This window comes from Pteronotus mesoamericanus, unplaced genomic scaffold, assembly GCF_021234165.1.
Source record: "Pteronotus mesoamericanus isolate MK-2021 breed Mesoamerican mustached bat unplaced genomic scaffold, CSHL_Meso_final contig_61, whole genome shotgun sequence".
In the NCBI taxonomy this organism is placed as follows: domain Eukaryota; kingdom Metazoa; phylum Chordata; class Mammalia; order Chiroptera; family Mormoopidae; genus Pteronotus; species Pteronotus mesoamericanus.
The window spans coordinates 424,589-447,439 of record NW_026555217.1 but is presented as its reverse complement, the minus strand read 5'-3'; the positions used below and the strand labels follow the sequence as shown (position 1 = coordinate 447,439).

Below are 22,851 nucleotides of genomic sequence, written 5' to 3'. Positions count from 1 at the left end.
AGAAGTTCACAACAATAATAAAGGCCACCTAATAAAGACAGAAACATTTCAAATAAATGACCTAACCTTCCAGCTTCAAGAACTGGAGAAACAACAAACAAAACCCAGAGCTAGAAGAAGGAAGGAAATGAGGTCAGAGTAGAATAAAATGACATAGCGACTAAAAGAACAATTCAAAGAATCAATCTATCCAGGAGCTTGTTCTCTGAAAAGATAAACAAAATCAGCAAGATTTATGCAGAGTTATCAAGAAAAAAAAGGGAGGATACAAATAAATAATATCAGAAATGATAGAGGAGAAATAACAACAGATACCACAGAAATAAAAAAAAGATTGTAAGAAATTGCTATGACAAATTATATGCCAAGAAATCTGAAAACCTGGGTGAAATGAACACATTTCTAGAAAAATATAACCTTCCAACATTGAATGAAGAAGAATCAGGAAGCCTGAACAGACCAATAACAGCTGGTGAAATTAAAGCAGAAAAAAAAAAAAATCCCAGCAGACAAAGCCCTTGGCCAGATAGTTTCACAGGAGAATTTTCCAAAATACATAAGGAAGCTCTAACCTCTCTCCTTCTCAGACTATTCCAAAAAACCCAAGAAGAGTCCAGCATTATCCTAATTCCAAAACCAGATAAAGACATAGCAAAGAAAGAAATCTGTATGCAGGCCAATATCACTGATAGAGATGGATGCTAAAATCCTCAACAAAATGTTGACAAACCACACCAAGCAATGCATTAAAAATATCATACATCATGATCAAGTGGGATTAACTCCAGATATGCAAAGGTGTTTCAATATTTGCAAATTAATAAATGCAATAAATCACATAAACAAAAGAAAAGACAAAACACTTGATCATAACAATAGGTGCAGGAAATACCTTTGATAAGGTACAACACCATTCATGAAAAAAACACTCAGTAAAGGGGGAAAAAAGGGGGCATACCTCAACATAATAAAGGCCATATATGAAAAACTTACAATGAACATCATACTCAATGGGCAAGAACTAAAACCTTTCTCATTAAGATCGGGAACAAGACAAGGATGTCCACTTTCACCAAGCCTATTCAACATAATATTGGAAGTACTAGCCACAGTGATCAGAAAAGAAAAAGAAAGAAAAGGCATACAAATTGGAAAGGAGAAAGTAAAATTATAATTACTTGCAGATGACATGATAATATATATAGAAAACCCCATAGATGCCACCAAAAAACTACTCGACATAATACATTAATTTGACAAACAGTGGGATACAAACTCAATATTCAGAAACTGAAGACAGTTTTGTACACCAACAATGAAATTTCAGAAGCAGAAATTAGGAAAAAACGTCCCCTTTTCTATAGCATCAAGAAAAATAAAGTACTTAGGAATAAAATTAACCAAGTAAATAAAAGACTTTTATGCAGAAAACTATACAGGACTGAAGAAAGAAATTGAGGAAGACACTAATAAATGGAAGGATATTCTGATATACCATTTTCATCGATTGGAAGAATTAACAGCATCAAAATGTCCATACTACCCAAAGTCATTTATAGATTCAATGCAATCTCCATTAAAACCATAATAACATATTTCACATAGAACAAACATTTTAAAAATTTATACGGAACCATAAATGACCATGAATAGCCACAACAATTTTGAGAAAAAAGAACAAAGTGTGAGGGATCACAATGTGTGACACAAAACTATATTATGAGATCACTATAAGCAAAATAGTCTGATGTTGGATTAAGAACAGAAATATAGATCAATGGAAGAGAAGAGAGAGCCCAGAAATAATCCCTTTGCTCTAAGGTCAATTAATGTTCCACCAAGGGGGTAGAGGCAAAAAGAAAAAAAATAGAGTAAAAATTAACTCATCAGCAAAACATGTTGGTAGAGCTGATGTGTACATGCAAAAAATTGAAATCTGGCCACAAATTTACAGAATACACAAAAAATAAACTGGAGATGGATAAAAGACTTAAATGTATGTCACAACACCATAAATATTCTATAGGAACACATAAGCAGGAAACTCTTAGATATCCCACACAGTAATTTCTTCTTTTTTCTAAAATGTTTTTTTTCTATTACACTTGCCTCAATTTTCTCCCCTTTTCCCTCCTCCACCCATCCCACTCTGCTGTCCATGTCCATGGATCATTCATACATGTTCTTTGTCTACTCCCTTCCACTTCTTTCCACTATTGTCCTCTTTCCCCATCCTCTCTGGTCATGTTTGGTCTGTTCCACGTTTCCATACTTGTGGTTTATTCTGTTCATTTGTTTATTTTGTTGAATAGATTCCACTTATAGGTCAGATCATACGGTATTTTTCTTTCACTTACTGGCTTACTTCACTTATAATAGTATTCTCCGGTTTTATCCATATTGTTGCAAAAAGTAGGAATTTGACTTTTTTTCCTTTTTTAAAATTCAGATTGATCTTATTTATTTTTGAAATGTAAAAATCCATTATATATATATTATATATATATATATATAATAAAATCAATTATAAAGTCTCAGCAGTTAAAACAATATGACACATAAACAATATGGCTCATAAACAATCAATAGATCAATGAAATAAGATGAGCATTCTAGAAACAAATGTATATATCTGTCTAACAATGTAATATATGATTAAATTTATATTTTAAATAATTGGGGAAAATAAGGCTTATTCAACGAATTAAGGTGCATGGACCACTATTACTTGAAATAAAACAAATATAGAGCCCAATTTCAACATTATAAAAATAAATTCAGGTGAGTTAAAAACCTATATGTAAAATCTAAGGAGTTCTATGATAAAATACAAAATAATGCTTCTCTTACCATGAAGTAAAATATTCAAACCTCGAAGCAAAATATTTACAATATGACTATATTAAACATTTAAGACTATACAGTATTATACATATTAAAAAGTCAAAGAATAAGTAATAGGCTAGTAAAGTATTTGCAACACACCTAAAAAAGGAATAGTTTTTAGGTTTTATTTTAGAGAAAATTTCTGCAAACATTTAATTAAAAAAAAAGGATAAGGAAGACCAAAAATTATTTAAAGATTTTTTAAAATAATAGAAATAATCAAAAAATATATAAAAACAGGTTTATTTCTACAAATAATAAAGTGACAATTAAAATAACACATTATTGTCACAATCAGATTAATAAGTATTAAAAATATTGGTAAGATCAAGTATTGGTGACTGTGAAAGGAACTGGTTATTCACAGGCTCTTTTTCTTCATCTTAAAGCAGACCTTTTAGCATATCTTGCAATGCTGGTTTGGTGGAGGTGTATACATTTAGCCTTCTTTTGTCTGGGAAACTCATTATTTCATGTTCATTTTAATTGAGAACCTTGCTGGGCAGAGCAATCTTGTTTGGAAGGCTTTGCTTTTCATGACTTGGAATATTTCTTGCTATTCCATTTTGGCTTGCAGTGTTTCTGTTGAGAAGTCAGCTGTTAGCCATAATGGGGCTCCCTTGCATACTACTACATATTTCTTTTTGCTGCCTTTAGAATTCTGTGTTTGTCTTTGATATTTGCCATTTTAATGATGATGTGTCTTGGAGTGGAACTCACAGGGACCCTCTGTGCTTCCTGGACCTGTGTGACTTTTCTTTCCTCCAATTAGGGAAGTTTTCCATCATTACTTTTTCAAAGAGTTTCTCTATCCCTTGCTCCTCTTCTTCTCCTTCTGGTATCCCTATTAAATTGATATTATTATGTTTCATGTTGTCCTTAATTTCCTTAATTGCCTCTTTTTTATAATTGTTGTTCATTTTCTTGCTCTTCCTGGGTACTTTTTTCTGCCTTATCTTGCCCCTTGCTTATTCGGTTTTCTGCTTCATCTAGACTGCTTTTGTGTCCTTCTACTGTGTTCTTCAACTCATAAATTGTGTTCTTCATTTCCTCTGACCTCTTTTTGATAGTTACTGTGTCCTTTTTCATGCTGATATAGTTTGTAGTAAGTTACTCATATTTTCCCTTTAGTTTTTTTTTTTTTAATTCTCTCTGAGCTCACTGAGCTTTCTTAGAACTGTTGTTTTGAACTCAATATCTGATTGTCTACTTGCCTCTCTTTCATTTAGTTCTTTTTTTATAGGATTCTTTTTTTCTTTTGATGGGGGGGTGCTTCTTTGTATTCACATCATTTATGAGACTCTTCTTGTTTGCTTCTGCTTCTTAAATTGATCTGTCTTGATTTCCTGACTTTGTGGTATGGACTTTTGTGGTAGGATACTGCTGTGTTTTTCTTTCTGGATCTGCTACTGTTGATGTCAGATGTTGACCCTGTGTGACCTCAGATAGTCTGTTTGAGACTTCCAGGAATCTATTGCCTGTGACTATCTCCTTTAGTTGTTAATCTAGTCACTCTACACTCAGCAGGCCGATGGCATCTATCAGTCCTTGCCTAAGTGTTACCTTTGCCTTCACTCCCACTTTCCATCATGGGGAGGACCATGCTAGCCCAGCCCACGCAGTAATATTTTCAATAATTTGTCAAGTGGGAGGGATACCAGCTGAAGGAGCTATGGCATGGATGTCGGACTCTGGATCTGAGGGTCCCTGTCCGAGGGCCAGCTGAGGGAGTGAGCATGGACTTTGAATCCCACAGAGCTCATCCTGAGAGTCATCACAGATAGGGAAAATAATGAATTGTTCCAGACACCTCTCTGCCAGAGGAAGGGGCAACTCTTCCCTCTAGTGGAGATGACCCTGAGCTCCTGTTTCCAAAGGCTTTTATTGAAAGGGGTTAACTAGTAGGAATGTACAGGTGACTCCATTACATCAGTATGTTAATGTTCACAGAGGATAGGTGATGTTGAGGAAAACAAATGGCAGGAACACACTGATTAACATGGATCCATTTACATGGGTCTGAGACAAGGAAACACGAGAGAGTAAACATAAGAGCACAGAAGGGTTTAGGGTCAGGGTCTGCGAATAATATAAATTTCCTTACTAGCATGTGCTGGTAATCATGATGTACAGATGATGTCCATCTCATGTGGAAAAAGCATTCTCTAGGGCCATGTGCAGGCATCAAAATGGACAAAATGTTAGGAGGCAAAACTTGTCAAATTTACTTCTGATTAATAGGGGATGAGACTGTCTCTTGGATGCCTGATTAGAACTACATCATATGACTACATATCCACAGATGTTGATGGTGAAAATAAGGTGGAACTGCTGAGGCTGACCAGGTTTATTTAAAGTTAAATCCACCAGTCCAAGGACGGAGAAGTTTAAATGATTTACTCATTTTGTAATATATGGATGATTGATTACAATGAAAATGTAAGATTTTCATTGTAAAATGAAAATCTTATAAAAAAGTACATGAAAAATGATTCCCTTCTTCTCAGTTATGATTTCATGTAATTTCTGTTATTCTGTATTAGTGATTTATATCAAGGATTTTCATAATGAAATTTCTATAATTTAAAAACACTTACCCAATTTCTACCTACACTTCTACCTAAACAGATCTAGTGATGACTGTATTTCTTCTGATCCCCACTTTTAAAAAAAATAGTTTATTTATCTTTAGATAGAAGAGAAGGAAGGAAGAAGGAGAGGACAATATCAATGCGCAGTTGCCTCTCTGTCAGGGTCCAGCCTCGGCGTGTCTCAGGGTCCCTGAAGGAGAGACGGCTTGGCAAAGAAATGGAGGGGGGTAGTAGGGTTAGGTGCAAGAGGACAGCTAGACTTGTGAGTCTGGACTGACAGCCTTTAAGCTCATAAACTTTATTTTTATAGGGATAAACCAAGGAACTGATGCATGGTATGATTACATCAAGGATTATTACAAAAAATAGCATAGCATAGTACAGGGAAACTTAAAAACAATCATTTTTAGTAAAAGTTACTTTGATTGGAAAAGTACCATTGTTTACAAGTATAATAGTACTAGTCAAAAGTTATTCTGAACAAGAGGGCTATTCAGACATTAAAATAGAGCGAGAAGTACAGGATATTAGCTCCTACAAAATGTCTATCAATAATTCTCAAAAATTAACAAAGGTTAAGAAAATTCAATAGACAGCAGTTATTCTATAAAGGTTATCTTTAAGCCTTCAGTGGCTACCCGTCTGGGAAGAGAGTTGACATCTTGTCTGTATTGTTTAAGTGCCGCCCCTGCGTCATGTGCAGTCTTTAGAACCAACCAAGGTCATAGAGGGTTCAGCAGTCCTAGTGGCTGTCCTGTGGAGGTTTAGCTTTAAACCATACACAAAGAGGAGGATTTCTATGTATTTGTTCCCAAGCACTTAAATCATAATACTTAACTAACTTCCTTGGCCTTTTCACCCATATGTCTCCATTAATCCATACTCCTGTCCAGGGTATCGGAGGGGCTGTGGTCTCCATAATTCTGAGAGGTGACCACCAAGGGGAATTCTCAATAGAACTTTTATCCACTTTTCTGGCAGCTGGCCAGCCCAATGTCTAATATTAACTTTCCTGACAGGGGAAGTGAGAAACAGCGAGGTGTGTCATAGGCTTTTGTTCTGCAATTAATAATTCTTTCTGGGCAGTATCAGAAGAATTGTGTGAGTTTTTAGCAGAAGGATACAAGTGCCATAAAACCCCACCACCAACCATCAATAATAGCAGGCATGCAAGGAAGAATGACTGAGAGATCTAGCCATGGCTAGTTCTGCTATGCAGTTGCACCTCATTCATCCTGACTATGCCAAGTGTTGGATTTGGTCAGCTCCCAACACCTCTTGTACACCCCCTACTAGAGACCTGACCTGCATCCCAGGCATGTGTCCTGATTGGGAATCAAACAAGCCACCCTTTGGTTTTCAGGACAGCATTCAATTCACACCAGCTGGAATCTTCTGACCCCACATTGTTTAAATACGGTTTTGAACATACCACAGAGTCTAGAGAATAAAAACAAAATGAGGCAATGAGACTGATGTACATTCAGCACTAACACCCCCTGAAGGAACATGACCAACAGCACTGTCTTTTTCTCTGTGGAGTTCATCCTTCTGTCTACCCATGCCCACACAGATGCTCCAACACTGACTCTATATGCTCCACAGCCATTCTCTGTTCTTTGTTCATATTCTGATCACATCGTAGGGGAAATGGTCAGAGATGGACTTTATTGTCTCCTAAACACAAAGATCATGCAGTTTTAATTCTTGCTCTGGTCATGATGGGTGACTTCTCTTGGCGTGATCATTACTGATGACTCTCAAATGCATCTCTAATTTTAACGCCTTCTCCATTTATGACTATGTATGCTCCTAGATCATGTACCAAACACCTGAAGCAGCTGGCTCAGTTGAGCAGGCACAGGACAAAATGTAGGAAATAATGCTTTTATTTTTCATTTATTTTTTTTAATATTCTCAGAAGATATTCTTCATTGAAGTCAAGTAGGAAAAACATGACAGAGAGGGGGAGAGAGAGAGAGAGAGGGGTTGAAATTGACTGGTTGATTCTTGTACACACCTGGACCAGGAATCATATGAATCCAGATGTGGGATAAAGCCTACAATTGTTTGGTTCAGAATGATGCTCCTCTCAACTGAGCCAAGCTTTCTAAGGCTAGGACATAACTGTTAATAGACATGAGCCTTTTACATAAGTCCCAAACTTGTACCACGTCTTTAGTATCATCCTCCAACCCCATAGTAGAAGACATGCAAATAAGGTCCCTCTACTCATGGAAAGCAGCTCATACCTAACCTTGAAGCTCTAGGACATGATCCCAAGATGGGATTCCCAGGCGTTCCCAGTCCCTGAGCAAGACAGAACACAGATCACACACCATGATATTTGGGCTCACCTGGGCTTTACATGTTGGTATTTTAAGAGGTAGTTCATAGGGAGACTCTGAGTATGTGAGTGGATATGAATAAGAGGAACAGTGACAGGTGACATTTCTCTGACATGATGTCTTTGTATTTGCAAGTATCCAGTGTGAAGTGCATCTTGTGGAGTCTTGTGGAGGCTTGGTGCAGCCTGCTGGACTACTGTCTCTCCTACATGGCCTCTGGAGTCAACAGTGGTAATCACATATGCACTGGGCCTGCCAAGCTTCAGGAAGGGGCTCCAGTGGGAGGCACATGTATGGTGTTATGGAAATCAAAATTGCCATATAGACTCTGTGAAAGGTCAATTCACCATCTCCAGAGACCATGCCAAGATAACACTGTACTGCAACTGAGCATCCTGAGATCCAAAGATTTGGTTGTGTATAACTGTCTGAGACACACTGTGAGGAGATGTCATAAAAAGCCTAGACACAAACCTTTTTGTGGAAGACAGGAGGGCTAGGCTGCAGGGATTATGCAGGACACCAGGGGGTGCCCAGGACTAAACAGTGATTGATCTTGCAAATGGTTTTTCTCCATATTGATCTTGGACAATAACCAATTGCACTCTGCCTGCATGCTGGAAAGTTTGTGAGACCCACTTACTGAAATGATAGAGATTTATTTTATTCATCATATTATTGAGAAAAAAAATTTAGAAGGATGTTTGCTTGGCACAGGTCCCAAGTATGATAATACATTATAATGGCAACAACAACAGAGAGAACAAATATGCAGTGACTTAAATAACATGAGAGCACACATAACTGGCATTCGCTTGATAAATACAGTACAGATCCATGGCATTGTACAAATGAGAACTCTCTTAGTGCTCTCCTAGTTAGGAACCACCGGTGACATTCCCCAAACAATGAAAAACAGATACTCTCATCTGTCTGTGGAACTACGTGAATGCTCAGTTCCTGCAAGGCTGCTGGATTTAGAGGACATGGAGTCCACAGGGAAAAAAGTGCCAAAGCTCCTTCATACCCAGCCCTTAAGAAGACCACCCTTGGAAAAGAGCCTAAGTAATAACCAGTGTTCTCAGAATACTCAACTGTGACATTTTGCTTTCTGTGTTTGGACACTAATATTCACATTCGAACATGACTGAAGATATATCTACAACTTGCACTGGTGCACATGGGGCCATGGGAGAAAGGTACATGTGTTCACCTGTGTTTTGGCTGGAACTTTAGAGCAGAAATTCCCCAAGGCAGGGGTGTGGGAATGAATACACAGGGGTGTGGGAAGAGACAGTTATGAGCTGACTATTTAGCATGGAAAGTTTTCTTTGACTGAAGAACCAAAAGTAAATTTGAACATAAAATATCCATACAGTCGTGGGCCTGAAATTCAAGCACTTCCTTAAGGACAGCAATACCCAAAGTGGCTAGTTTCAGAATGGAGATAATTATGTTGGGCCATGGCAACTGACTAATGAAAGGGGCTGCTCCTTGTGGTCTTGATCAGGGAATCTCTCTTCCTCCATGGTTGACTCTGGAGAAAGTAGGGTTCTGTCATTTCCTGTTGTCACATGGATGCTGGTCCTTTAACATCTTCCAAATGACCAGCAAGATGCTTCTTGGGTTTCAGGTGGAATTTTTAGGTATATGAAAATTCTGTTGTGGGAAAGCCACTACACTGTGATGATGGGAAATTCTGGGGTATAAGTTAACAGTGAATCAGCTCAGTCAGCCAAATCATGGGCTCTTTTCTCTGAAGGGTGTGAACACCAAAGTACTCAGGTGTGAGAGACATATGGGCATTGCCCTGTGCCCTAGCCATCAGTCAGGAAGATGGTAGTGAAAACCTGTTTATTATAGAGATGACACTATGGAGCTTGACCCTACTGAAATGTCTTGAAGTTTAAGCAGAATATTTAGTAAAGCCGGTTTTATATGATCAGAAGAAACTCTCAGGACACAAGAGGCAGTAGGGGGACTTCACAGTGCTCCTGATGAAGTTACTGCCTGTGGCCCTGTGGTGTAAGGACATGAGAAGCATGTGCAAGACCTTGTTAGGTTCAAGGTCCATGTATTTCTCTTCAACTCATGGAGAAGTCCAGTGCCAGCAATGATTGTCATGCCTACCAGTCAGAGAGACCATATCAGGCCATGGGAAAAATGCCCTTGAGAAAAATGTTCTTAGGAAATGGCTCTCAAGACTCATTGAGGGCAGGTCAATTACATCCTAGGGCACAGGGGGTCCAAAAAGCAGCAGGTTCTTACTCTTCTCTGAACATCAAAGATCCTATGGTGGTTGCAACAGCTTGAGGGCCATGAAAGGAATTCAAAATAGACAGAACACTGCCATGGACATCTGACTTACATTTCTTCATGTCAATGGATGGACACATTTTCTTTACAATAGCCTCTAAGAATGGTCATAAAATACACCACATCATATGGACTTACTGTGATCTATGTCACTTCTGAAGTCCTGGTTTCACAGGTATTGAAATGTGTTGTGTGCACAGGAGTAGATAAAGGTGTGAGAGCTGGTGTACAGGAATCATGAGTGTGTGCTTACATTCTCCATGAGGGACACAAGGACATTCCACTGCACAGACTCTGATACTCGCTTAGGGGTTGCATATAGAGGCATGGGGGAGCATGCAGGTAGGATAACACAAGTAACTGGAAAACCTCTTCCTTTCAATTTTCCTACAGGAAGCAGTGAACCGGGTAATGCTGGTTTGAGAAGCAAGTTTCCCTAAACAAGTAATGCTTAGTGAACTATATATTTCAACTGCTGTGTCAGAATTCATACCTGCTCGATCAGTTTACTATGTATTTATCCCATCTTGTAGTCAAAGGGACACAGAAGACTCAGAACAAGATTACTTAACATTTTTATGAATACAAATAAAATTAAAGATTGTTATTTACAGATTAGAAAAATGAAGTGAATAGACACCCTTTGTGTTGAAGTGAAATACATGCTCTTAATCGGCATGCCCCACTCTTGCCCAGAGGTTATATAGTGAACATGAGCTCTGCCCTCTACTGCTCACAAACATCAAATTTTCTTCTACACTTGTCTCCCTTGGACTTGTTTCACCACCACAAAGAGGACATCGCCATTAGTCTGGGATGTGGCATTGACTGTGGGCACCTTCTAAGGGGGGGCCCTCCCAAGAACAAGTATGGCTCTAAGTTTGGGTGGACTGAGCTGTCCTCCATTTCATGATGCCCTTAGCTAATGGTATTTCCAGGGGAGTACTAGGGATCTCAATAGATGATCAGACACTGCAGGTTGACCGTGAAGCACAGACCCATGAGATGTGCTTGACCTCACACCAAAATCCACTGTGTCTCTGACTCTGAAAGTTATGACCTGGCTCATGTCTCCATTGGTAACATAGTATGGAGAAGATTAGACCCTTAGACAAGGGCTTATGAGCCTGGACATACAGTGATGACCCTGTACAATGCTGATTCTCTCTGAATCCTTTATCATGAACTTTCAGAAACCCACCTCATCATGCATTTTATATTTTCAGATATAATTGAGGGTGTTCTAGAATTTGGAAGAGAAATGTCAACACCCACAAAGAATAATAATAAGTGATATTGTAGAAGGGATGGACACAGATTAATGGAACAGGGCACATGTGACCTTGGAAGAGACCAGTGTGAACAAGAAAGTGCAGATGGAAAAAGTCAATGCATTGCTTTCCACCCAAATTTTTAAATAGTTTCAGATTTGAAATATTCATTTAAAATTCACAGAAAGTAAAAAAAAAAAACATAAATTAAAATCAAAATGTGTATTTTACAAAGTATTTGAATCTGAAGATACAACAAAGATTTACTACACAATAGAAATATGACTTCCAGAATTATAAACTTTCAACATCAGGAATCAGGGACTCTGAGCCTCCTTGCAAGGTAAAGGCAAGTGTTTAGGTAAAAGGAGCATCATGATTAATTTAAGTAAAATAAATGAGGTTCATGAAAGTCTGTCTTTATATGGGGTTATTTTTACAGCCAGGCTGATGTCACACATTTTTCACTGTTCTGTGAAGCTAAGAATGAAATAGGGCCTGAGATAGATGTCACTGGGAAATTTCACCCTGTGTGAAAATCACATTGTAATTGCATGCAACTGGAAATGTTCAGACACACTTGGATTTTTCCAGCAATTGTCTGACAATTCTAGGTGAATCTTAGTTATATTTGCTGATCTAGGATCATGCCACACATAATGCATTTCCTCCTAGACTTAGTAAGATTCTGAGAACACAGGTGCATATACCCCTGCAGTGTAGGTAACACAGTAGATACAGACGCTCATTCATGTTACCATTACAGCAAAGGGGTATTGTAACATTACTTAGCATGTCCTGTTCTGCCCTAGATTAGATTCGGGAGAACCATGGGGGCCAGTGCGGAGGGCACAGGCCCAGATGTTAGGCTCACTACCACCTTTAGTGGCCCCTTTTACATGCCTCAGACCTGCTCAGGATTCTCTCTTTAGTTATTAAAATGTTGTCATTACCACCTTTCCCAACACACTCAGACCGGCACCTAGGGGTGGCACTCTCTGCAAGTGTCAAACCCTGAGCTCCCTATATAGTAAGAAAACATGCAAATAGGACCCTTTCCTGAACCTGCACAGGATTCCCAGGTGTTCTCTGTCCTGTTCAGGACAGAACACAGACCACTCACCATGGAGTTTGGGCTCAGCTGAGTTTTCCTTCTGGCTATTTTAAGAGGTAATTTATGGAGAGCATCATACACAGAGTATGTGAGTGGATATGACTGAGAGTAACTATGGAGGGATGACAGTTTCCTTATATGATGTGCTTGTGTTTGCAGGTGTCCAGTGTGATGTGCAGCTGGTGGAATCTGGGGGAGGCCTAGTGCAGCCTGGATGGTCTCTGAGACTCTCCTGCACAGCTTCTGGATTCAAGGTTGATGACTATAGCATGTACTGGGTCTGCCAGGCACAAGGGAAGGAGCTGAAGTGGGTCTCATACATTAATTGGGATAGTGGTAGCATATACTATGCCAACTCTGTGAAAGGCCGATTCACCATCTCCAGAGAAAACAGCAAGAACACACTCTACCTGCAAATGGACAGCCTGAGAGCTGAGGACACAGTCCTGTATTACTGTGCTAGAGACACAGGGAGGGGAAGTCAGTGTGAGCCCAGATAAAAACCTCCCTTCAGGAAGGGGTGTGACCACCAGAGGGTGCTCATGGTTCTTGGAAACAAGGACCATCACAGGAGCAGTTGTACTTTGGGTTTGTCTCGTTTCCTATGTGGTTTCCTCTTCATATAACAGTTTCCCTCAGGAAACCTCTCTAGATTCCTGATTCTGCATTCACTTTTGAAGTCACTGAGTTAAGACAGAAAAGTCTGCCACAAAGAGTGACAGTATTCTCATGTGTACAAAATATTCTCATATATCTATTTCAGATACTCTTATGCCCAATTCCAATGAATCATCAAATTTTGTGATCCACAATCTGTTGAATCTAACCAGAATACTGAAGGACTGAGTAGCACAGAGCAGCCCCACACAGCTTGGTGTCCAATGTGGCCAATAGCAGATGTGCAAGCAGGATGTCAGGCACCAGGGGCCTATGATCCCAACAGTAAAAGATAAATAATCTTGGTTGTGACAGCCATTGACTTGGCCTCATGGTCACAGCACCAAGCCTAGGTGATGTGATAGAGGGCAGAGACCCACAAGAACTTTGGGTGAATGTCCAGTTTGATGACAAACACACACAACAAGAGAACATGGAGTGTTTATCACACACGGAATTGAAATATCTGGGAGGAAGAGGAAAGGTCCCTCAATAAGTCAGATATGCATTGACAGAGCCAGGAGATGAGGTGATGGAGGAGAATTCTGTTCACAGCGGCTTGTGTGGATTCAGTCTCTCAATGACATCTCAAGAGAAAATCCAACCTTTCTTATCACATTTCCCATTTGGGGCAGATGGGGTAGAGGCAGGAATGAGACACTAGTGGCCAGAAGTCAAATATAACATAAAATACAGTCTGACTACCCATTTCACTTAACTCTGAAAAAAAATGAGCAGAAATGATTGAGGGAGCAAGGTGGGAGAGAGGCAGAGGAAAGCGGTGGCAGGAAAATTGAGATTAATGTATTTGAACAAAAAAAAAATGAAAAATGAGCAAAAAATGTGATAGTCATTCTGTATGGCAACCACCATGTGCAAATAAAATGAAAATATGATTATAATTAAGCCTATGATGATAAAGAGGAAGATGATGATGATGGTGAGGATGATTATCATGGTGATTATGTTGATGGTGATGGGTTGAGATAAGTCTATTTGTCTCAGGAGATGATAGCTCCTCATGCAGACACACCATCATGAGAGCTCATGACAGTCATAGTTTATGTCAGCCACAGAACCATTACATGCACTGTTGACACAGAACTTTCCACCATGACAGGTGGTCCAGATCTCATGTGACCATCTGTTGTTTTGGTCCCAAGATGTAGATCCACCCCAAAACACAAAGATGCTTCTATCAGCAACTGATGGAATCCAACACATTCCTACAACCTAGGCAGACAGGTGACATGGATACACTGTAGGTGTCCACACAATGTCAGTGTAAGCACAACACATTAGTTTGTTGCTGTCACTTCTTGTACACTGTTCACATTGGTGTCCCTTTGTATTCATGCAGTAAGAGGCATCTGGACTGTTCAGCGCACCTTCTCAAAAGACTTCCTTGCAGTGTATATATCATGGTAAGTACAATTTCCATGATGGCAATACCAGTCTTGGGTGCACGTGGTTCCATGTTGCAGATAAAAATTTTCAGGGCATGTGAAGGTCTGTCCCAGGCAGTACTCGGAAGGTGACATATGTTTTGGTTTGGTTGGCAGAGTGTCCCTGGAGGTAAGTAGGTGCAGTTTGTGCAGCACCTGCTTGTGTTAAAAGCACTCCCACAGGTATAGTGGCAATCACCCCTTCAGCATGGGTTGCAGTCACACTGTTTGATGGGTCTAGAGTCACACTACTCTCCATCACCGACCAGAGTTTCCACATTGAGCAAATGTCAGGCCTTTATTTGAATACTCGGATCCACACTGTCAGCTGCAGTGATTTACACTGTAACTAACTATATTTTCTGTGTGCACCCTGAATCAGTTACTGGGGCATCTGTCAACACAGGATGCCTAAATATGATGTCATGGACATTCACAATATATACAATAACTTTTCCCAATTAATTCACTAGCTATAATTGGTAACAATAAATGGTATCTTAATAGAACACCCAGCATGATGACGTTAAATATTTCACATACAGCGCATAGGAAAGGAGTAACCAAGTTCATGGGGCCAATTTCTAATCATAATTAATCATGAATGTGGCTGAAGGGAAAAATAAATATTGGTTATTTAATTGTCATAAAATGGACTCCTGTCACCACATACTTGTCCATGGTGTTTGGATCTCTCACATTATTAATGATTATGATGCTGATGTATTAACTTAGATCAGGACTTAATAACATGGAATCAATTAAAGTACCTACTCTTATCATGATTCATTTTCATACATTTCATATAGAATATAAACTGAATTGGAACTCATAAGACAGCTTTTTATATTTTCTAGGCGGTCTGTGTAGAACTCACTGCTGAAATTGAATGCTGCACTGGCATTCACTTGAGAGAATGAGGCAGCCTCCCTTCCTTGTGTCCCCATGTATTCGTGGGTCCTGTTGCATTGGTGTCTGCCACTACCTGAGAAAATACATGTTAAAGCCTTTGGGAATCCCTGAGGGGTTGGACTTCATAGGCCAGTTCAACCAACTTCATAATACATTTCCAGCCCCCATAGCATGTGCCCATGGTGACTGAGGAGACATGAGGAGAGTGGGACCTCCTACAGGGAGAAGTGATAGTAACAGCCAAGAAGGACCAAGGGGAAACTGATTTTCAAGTCTCCATGGTCACCCTGAGCCATCATCACCAGATGTTGGGGGTAAAACTCTGTTTTGATACACATGTGGATGATATGTCTCTGGCCCCCAAAACTAAGGTTGTAGGAGAGTCAGTTGGAACTCAGTATCTTTCTTGGCATTTCCTTCCTGGAATCACCGCCTTGGAAGAGATTTAGCACCATGAGAGAGGGCTTTGGGAATGTTGGATTGTGGCAAGCACCCCCAAGAGCCCAAGAAACAAGAGCACTGTTCTTAGGCTTATCAAGCCCTCTGACCACATATGTCCCTGATTAGGAAAAACCATTAGTGGGAATGGGGAAAGTGAGGATCCACAGTGAATCCAGGAGCCAAACATCTCCTGTAGCCACTGGCTTCCAAGGACATAGTGACATAAAACCTACCCTGGGTGGGCCAGCTGAGAAAACTAGGTAATAATTACACAGTGTGGCAGAGGTTGGGGCTGGACACGATGTCAGCTGGTAGTCAGCTTAAGCCCAGATCAATACCTCCCTGATGGAGACAGCAAGGCTGGGTAGCAGGGTATGTTCAGGACACCAGGGGCACTCAGAAGCACCTGGGGATATCTATCTATCTGAGTTTTATAGAGAGAACCAGGAAGGGAGAAAGACAGGGAAAGAAATATCCATATGTGAGAGGTTGCCTCTCACATGTCCCCTACTGGAACATGGCCATACACCCAGGCATGTGTCCTGACCAATGAACTTTCCGTTTACACGCTGGTGTGAGCCACACCAGCCAGGGCTAAAATACTATTTTTGTGGGAACTCTTTACATACTAAGGGAGACTGGTTCTCCTGCCCTGCAGACACAAACTTCTCTCAGGGAGACAGTATGGCTAGGCTCCAGTGGCTGCAAAGGACCAAAGGGAACATTAGTACCAGTTGGGTGCATTGATAACACAAGGTATTTAAGTACTACCAGGGGTTATTCAAGACCAGGAGGAATCATTACACTTGAAGGGAGGAGTCCAGCATAGTAGCTTATGCATAAGAGAGTTTTGGAAGGGATTCACTTTGGGGTCATCGATTTTTTCCCCTCTGGTTCACCCTTGGGGAAATCCCTGCTACCATTTATGTGCCTACAATTTCTTAAATTCTCTGCAGTCAAGAACGTAGACAGTGACTGGGTTTGCAGATACAGTCACTTTCTTATCTGGGTCCTTATTGTTGCCCTATCTCTCAATGATCTGTTTTTCCTGTCTCACAAAAAATATATAATAGCAATTTCCACAGAACCCTGACCGAGGATGATTTCCCCCACATTCCAGTGCAGGACTGAACCGGCAGTGAATCAACGTGCTGAGTCACACCCTCTTCTTCACAGAGCACAGACTGCACCACATGAGGATGATCAGCCCCACCTTGCTGTGAGGCTCCCTTTTCTCTTGGGAGACGTGAGACACTTGCCACTTTTCCACATGGCTGAATCTTGATGTTCAGGGTTGGACCCCTTCTGTTATACCCATCAGTGTCCTGGATGGAGAGGCACAGAGCCTGACAATCAGAATCAGCTTTTGGTGCACCCCCCAGATGGAGGCAGGTGGCCTGCACAGAGATGGAGCCCTGTTGCAGGGAATGCAGGACAGCATTCTGAGTGTGTCTGAATGCAGTCCTAGGGGATGAGTACTACAGCGTGTCTCTACTTCATGTGCAGAGCCCACATGGATCACGAGGACCAGCTGGACATGGACCTGACCTTCCCACATTCTGCTATTCATGTAGGACACCAGGGACCTATGCCATCATCATCCTCTGTCTTCTACTGCCCAAATGCTCCCTACGTCTATCTTAAACATTGGAGTACCATGTGACTGGGGCTCTACTCTCTCTTTTCCAGTCCTGGTACATTTTGCCTTAAATATGACTCCTCTCATTCCTGCATGTCCATCTATTGTGTCAGTCCATCCATGAGAACCCAGGGCTTGTTACAATCACTTGACCTGAAGCTGGCCTCAGCCACTCTTCTGAGTCCATATGGAGCACTCATGGGTTTTCATTCATTCAGACCTTACTGCAGGGGATCATACGGGGTTCTGCCTGATATGATCAAGGTCTCAGGAGGGCTGGCCAAAGGTGAAGTGGCTTCTGAGAGATGGGCCGGGAGCATGGCTCAAGTAGTGTTGTGGCCAGAAGGTGAGGACCACTGAGGGTTCCCATGTTGGGCAGGGACTTGGATGGACTAACAGTCCCACCAGAGGTGAAGGAAGGATCCCCCAGGCTACATTATCCACGTGTCCAGACCAGGGCAGACATACATAATGAAGATGAGCCTTAAAAGCTCCCAGACGTCCAGCATCAAAACCTGGGTCCACCTAATATTTGAAACAATTAAGAAAGGGGAGATAGTCATGTGAAGATGTGCACAGCAATCTAAGATTAGAAACAAACAAATGAAAATAGAGGAGCCATTACACAGGGGTGTCAGAGGGGCATCTTGAGTGGCAGTTTCCACTGTCTGAGATTTTTATAATTGCACCAAAATCCTGAGTCACCTGACTCCTTCCAAGGATTGCAGCTCCTGGAGGTCCTGTGAATCCTGAGTTGGATGCCCTGCAGTAAAGCCATTTTCAAATGTCTGGAGTTTACATTTGCTCTGTGATCTTTAGGTTATTAACCTTTGGACAGCTCTCCAGTTTTACCGTGCCCTTGTTATTGACACACACACTAAGATCTCACCCATGAGTTTTGTCAGCTGTTTCCCCTGATTCCTCATCCAGCAGATACATCTCCTAGTGGCAGATCATTAAGATACTATTAAGGATCATGTGCGGGGAAGACCATCTGAGTCTTTTGAGAGTAGAAGGCATGTGGGTCAAATGATAGTTAAATTCCATGTCCACTTGACTGACAATGGGTGCCAACATATTGTTGGGATATTATCTGGAGATTTCCATATTTTAATTCAGTTAAATGGATGAGGCATATTGTATTCCTTAGTGTGGAGGGTCCTGTCCAACCACTGCGGGGCTGCAGAAGACAAATGTGTCCCCCCGCCTGATGGACTTAGATGTGGAGCATCCACATGGGCTGTAGTCCTGCCGCCAGCACTCGGGGCACACAGGTTCCTGCTACACATGTGGCCTCCCATGCTGTGACTAGAACTAACCTTGAGACTCCTCTGTCACTGTCACATTGCTGTTGCTCCTTGAGGTCCCCTGAACCTTCTTTCCATCATGATCTTTTATTTCCACAAAGCAACAGTGCAGAGACAGGCTGTGTGCTTCTGTCCTTGGGACACCAGGGTGACACGGTTGTTACCTGGATGTTGGCTCAGACTCAGGGCTCCATCACCTGTGCCCCCATCACACACCTGTGTCTCCTCCTTCCCATTTCTCTTTGTCTGCCCCTTTTAGGATGGACAGGAGACTGTGACAGAGGGCCTCAAGCATGCTATGCAAATTATTACTGTTTGTCCTAACTCAGCACAGCCTCTAGTCACAGGTTCTTCCTGTCCATCTCATGTGATCATGTGTTCACTCCCTGCACCTGCGTTTGTTTTCCACCTTCTCTGTGTCATGCCCCTCCTTCATGATCAGGAAAACAGCAAAGACACCTGTTTACTAGCAACTGAATCCTTGTGAACATGAGACAGAATAGGAAACTAAATGAGCAAGATGTATTCCATATTTACCACAATATATCACCCCTCCCTTAAAAAAATAAGAGGTGCAAGAACAGGGATAGGCTTTGGAGATACAAAGCCTAGGTGCTTTGAGGAAACTGAGCTCTGAGTGTTCCCTGGGGTGCTCTGGATCCAAGGAGATCATGTCCCACAAAAGGAGCGGAGTAGGAACACATCTACATTCAAAGTGTTTATCTCCATGATGTGTAAACATTTTTTTTTTTTTGCATGCAGACTCTATATACACTCACCATAATGCTGTGTGAATACAGACATATCCTCTTTTTACTCTGAACTCTCAGAATTGTAACCACCAAATGTTCTAAGCTCCAGGCATGGGAATAATTTAACTAATATCACCAGGATAATGAACATGAGTTTAAGCTGCAAAAATCTCCATTTTGCAGATGATTAGTTAATCTTAAATTCTAGAATTTTCACAGTTCAAAGGTAAGAGAATCTTCAGTTGCCCCATCCAGGGTTCTCATCTCTTCCTGTCACCTCTGCATATGCATGCATAAAAGATTTGAACATTTTGTCCTCTTTAACTGTCTCTCAGATTAATTGATTATTTCCCCAGCTATAATGATTTAGAAAGGTGGGAGGAAATCTATCTTTCTACATTCACACAATGCGGTTATTATGAATTATCCTTAGGAGAGTTCTCTCTTTACCTGACTTGATTTATGTATCCGATAATTTATAGATGTCCAATCAGAACAGAGCAAGTTTTCAAAAATTATTTAAAAATTTTAAAGAAAATACCTTAACAAAAGTCCTGGCCTATTGGCTCAGTTGATTGGAGATTTTCACGTACAATTAAAAGGTTGCTGGTTCAATTACCAGTTAGGGCACGTGCCTGGGTCTTGGGTTCAATCTCCAGTCAGGTGCATGAACGGCAACCAACTGATGATTATATCTCACATCAATGTTTCTCTCTTTCACCGTTCCATTCTCTCTAATATCAGTAAAGGTATCCTCAGGTGAAGTTAAAATATAACATAAATTTTTATTTTTAATGTTTCTTATCGATCACTATATTTCATTTATTTATTTTATTTTAATGCCTATGTTTAATTTAAATGATATTTTATTGTTTACATTATTACAACCATTCCAGTTTTCCCCCTTGGGCTCCTCCACTCAGAACTCAGAGAATTCCCATACCATTGTGCATGTCCATGGTGCAGGCATATATCTTCTTGGGCATCTAAGTTACCTATGTTGCACTCTACATCTACATGACTGTTCAGAAACTAACCAATTTCTACTTCTTAACCCTTTCCCCTTTTTCACCCATCCTCCCAACCATCCTACCATGTGGTAGCCATCAAAACACTCTCTGTATCTATGATTCTCTTTCACTTCTAATTGGTAATTTTTTATGTTTGCTTTCTAGATTCAATTATTGATAGATATGTATTTATTGTCATGTTATTGTTTATAATTGTCATCTCCTTAAAGAAGACCACTTAAGATTTAATTCAATATCACTTTGGTAGTGGTGAATTCCTTTAGGTTTTCCTTTCATGGGAAGACTTTTTATCTACGCTTTGATTCCAAATTATATGTTTAATAGGTACAGTCATCTTGGTTGGAGGTCCGTGTTTAAATTGTTTTGAATATTCTTGACAATCCCGTCTAGACCTCAAATATTTTATCTGAAATCATCTGGCCTTCTTATGGAAGCTGACTTGTAGGTAACTAACTGTTTTTCTCTTGCTGATTTTAATATTCACTATTTGTTTTTTACCATTAGGGATTTTGATTATGATTTGTCTTGGCATGGACCTCTTTGAATTTCTCTTGTTTTGGACTCTCTGTGCTTCCTTGACTTGTATGTATATTTCCTTCACCAAGTTAAGGAAGGTTTCTGTCATTTTTTAAATAGGTTTTCAATTCCTTGCTCCTTCTCTTCTCCTCGCATCTACAAAATGTGAATGTTGCTATGCATGAAGTTATCCCACTGGCTACTTACGGTATCCACATTTTTCTAAAAATCCTTTTCCATATTGCTGTTTTCAGCAATTGGAATTTGTTTGGCTTCCTTACATTCCAATTCACTGATCTGATTCTTGGCTTCATTCAGTTTACTGTTAATACACTGTAAGTCGTCCTTTCTTTCAGTTAATACATCCTTCATTACTCACTGGTTCTTTTTTGTCATTTCCATGTCACTGTGATAGACAAGCACAGAATTGGCTTCAGCTGATGACAATACATAAAGAAACCATGTGGGATGGCCATTCCCAATGTCCCCAGTGTCCCCAGTGACCACGGCCCAGATGCACAGTCAATGTCTGTGAGCCCAGCATTATTGAAGAGGTCTGTGAGTGAATAAGGAGAAGATAATGTATCTGGAAGTTCTTTTATGGGAATATTGATAAATAGTGAATGTCATGACCTAAGAGGTGCACTTCAAAGCTGGGCAAAGTCAGGGAACATGTGTTTGAAGTCAGTATAATTCAGTACACACTTGAAAGTATGATTCTGTGTTTTGATAAATCCACTCAGGCTCTAACACTGTCATTCCAGTGGCTGGTTCCATTAAGGACCTACCATAAGAAGGAAAATTTCAAGTCTACCAGAGGTAGTTCTGTCTTTGCCTTGACTCTCATTCTGTGCAGCTTCCTTACAGCTTCTGTCTACACTGACCACTTTCAATTTTTTGAATTAATTTCTCCTGTGTCTCTTGGAGAGAAAGTTTCTGTAGGGCCTCAGTGTTCAATGTGGCCTAAAGAACCAAGGAGGCCTCCTGGATGCCTCACCTGTAAGAAGGGGCTGTACTGTCATCGGGGAAGTGAGATCAAATAAAAGAACACAGCGTGCCTAACAACTGTCTCAGCTGCCACACCTCATCTGGACCCTAGGCTGCAGGTCCCAAATAGCATGGCCCATTTCCTGGAGGTAGAATGAGACAGAAGCTGCACCTGCCAGGTCAAGAAGATCATTCTTTATTTCATAATGATGTTTACAGCATATGTTACTTAAATTGAAAATATGATTATTCCATCTGGAAATGATGGATCGTCATCTGTTTCCTTTGACTTGGGGAAATATTTGGACTTAATGTTAATATGCTTTAATATCTACTTGAATATTCCCAGATATTAAAATAGAGGAATCCACTCATCTTGATCAACGTTAATTTTTAAATCCCCCAACATGAGTTATCCTTTAACCTGTTTTCAAATTGCCTGTTATCATGACTGCTTTCCTGTGCCTGACTCACCATCGAATGCAAGTGAAGTAATTTACTCAGGACTCTGAAAGGCATAGGACAGTAACCTCAGCCCCTTCCCACCTATAAGAACAGAGTCCTTCAGATGCAAATTTCTCTCCCAGCTTCAATTTAAGTCTTTCCTTGGACTGTTTGGCTGACAGCGCTCTCCTCAC

General features: G+C 40.5%; 1 pseudogene; it reads left to right on the top strand.

Annotated features, from left to right (window-relative positions):
* LOC129076582 (ubiquitin carboxyl-terminal hydrolase 12-like) overlaps positions 1-13,026 on the top strand; it is a 33,831-nt pseudogene extending 20,805 nt beyond the window's left edge.
* Positions 13,027-22,851: the final 9,825 nt, after the last annotated feature.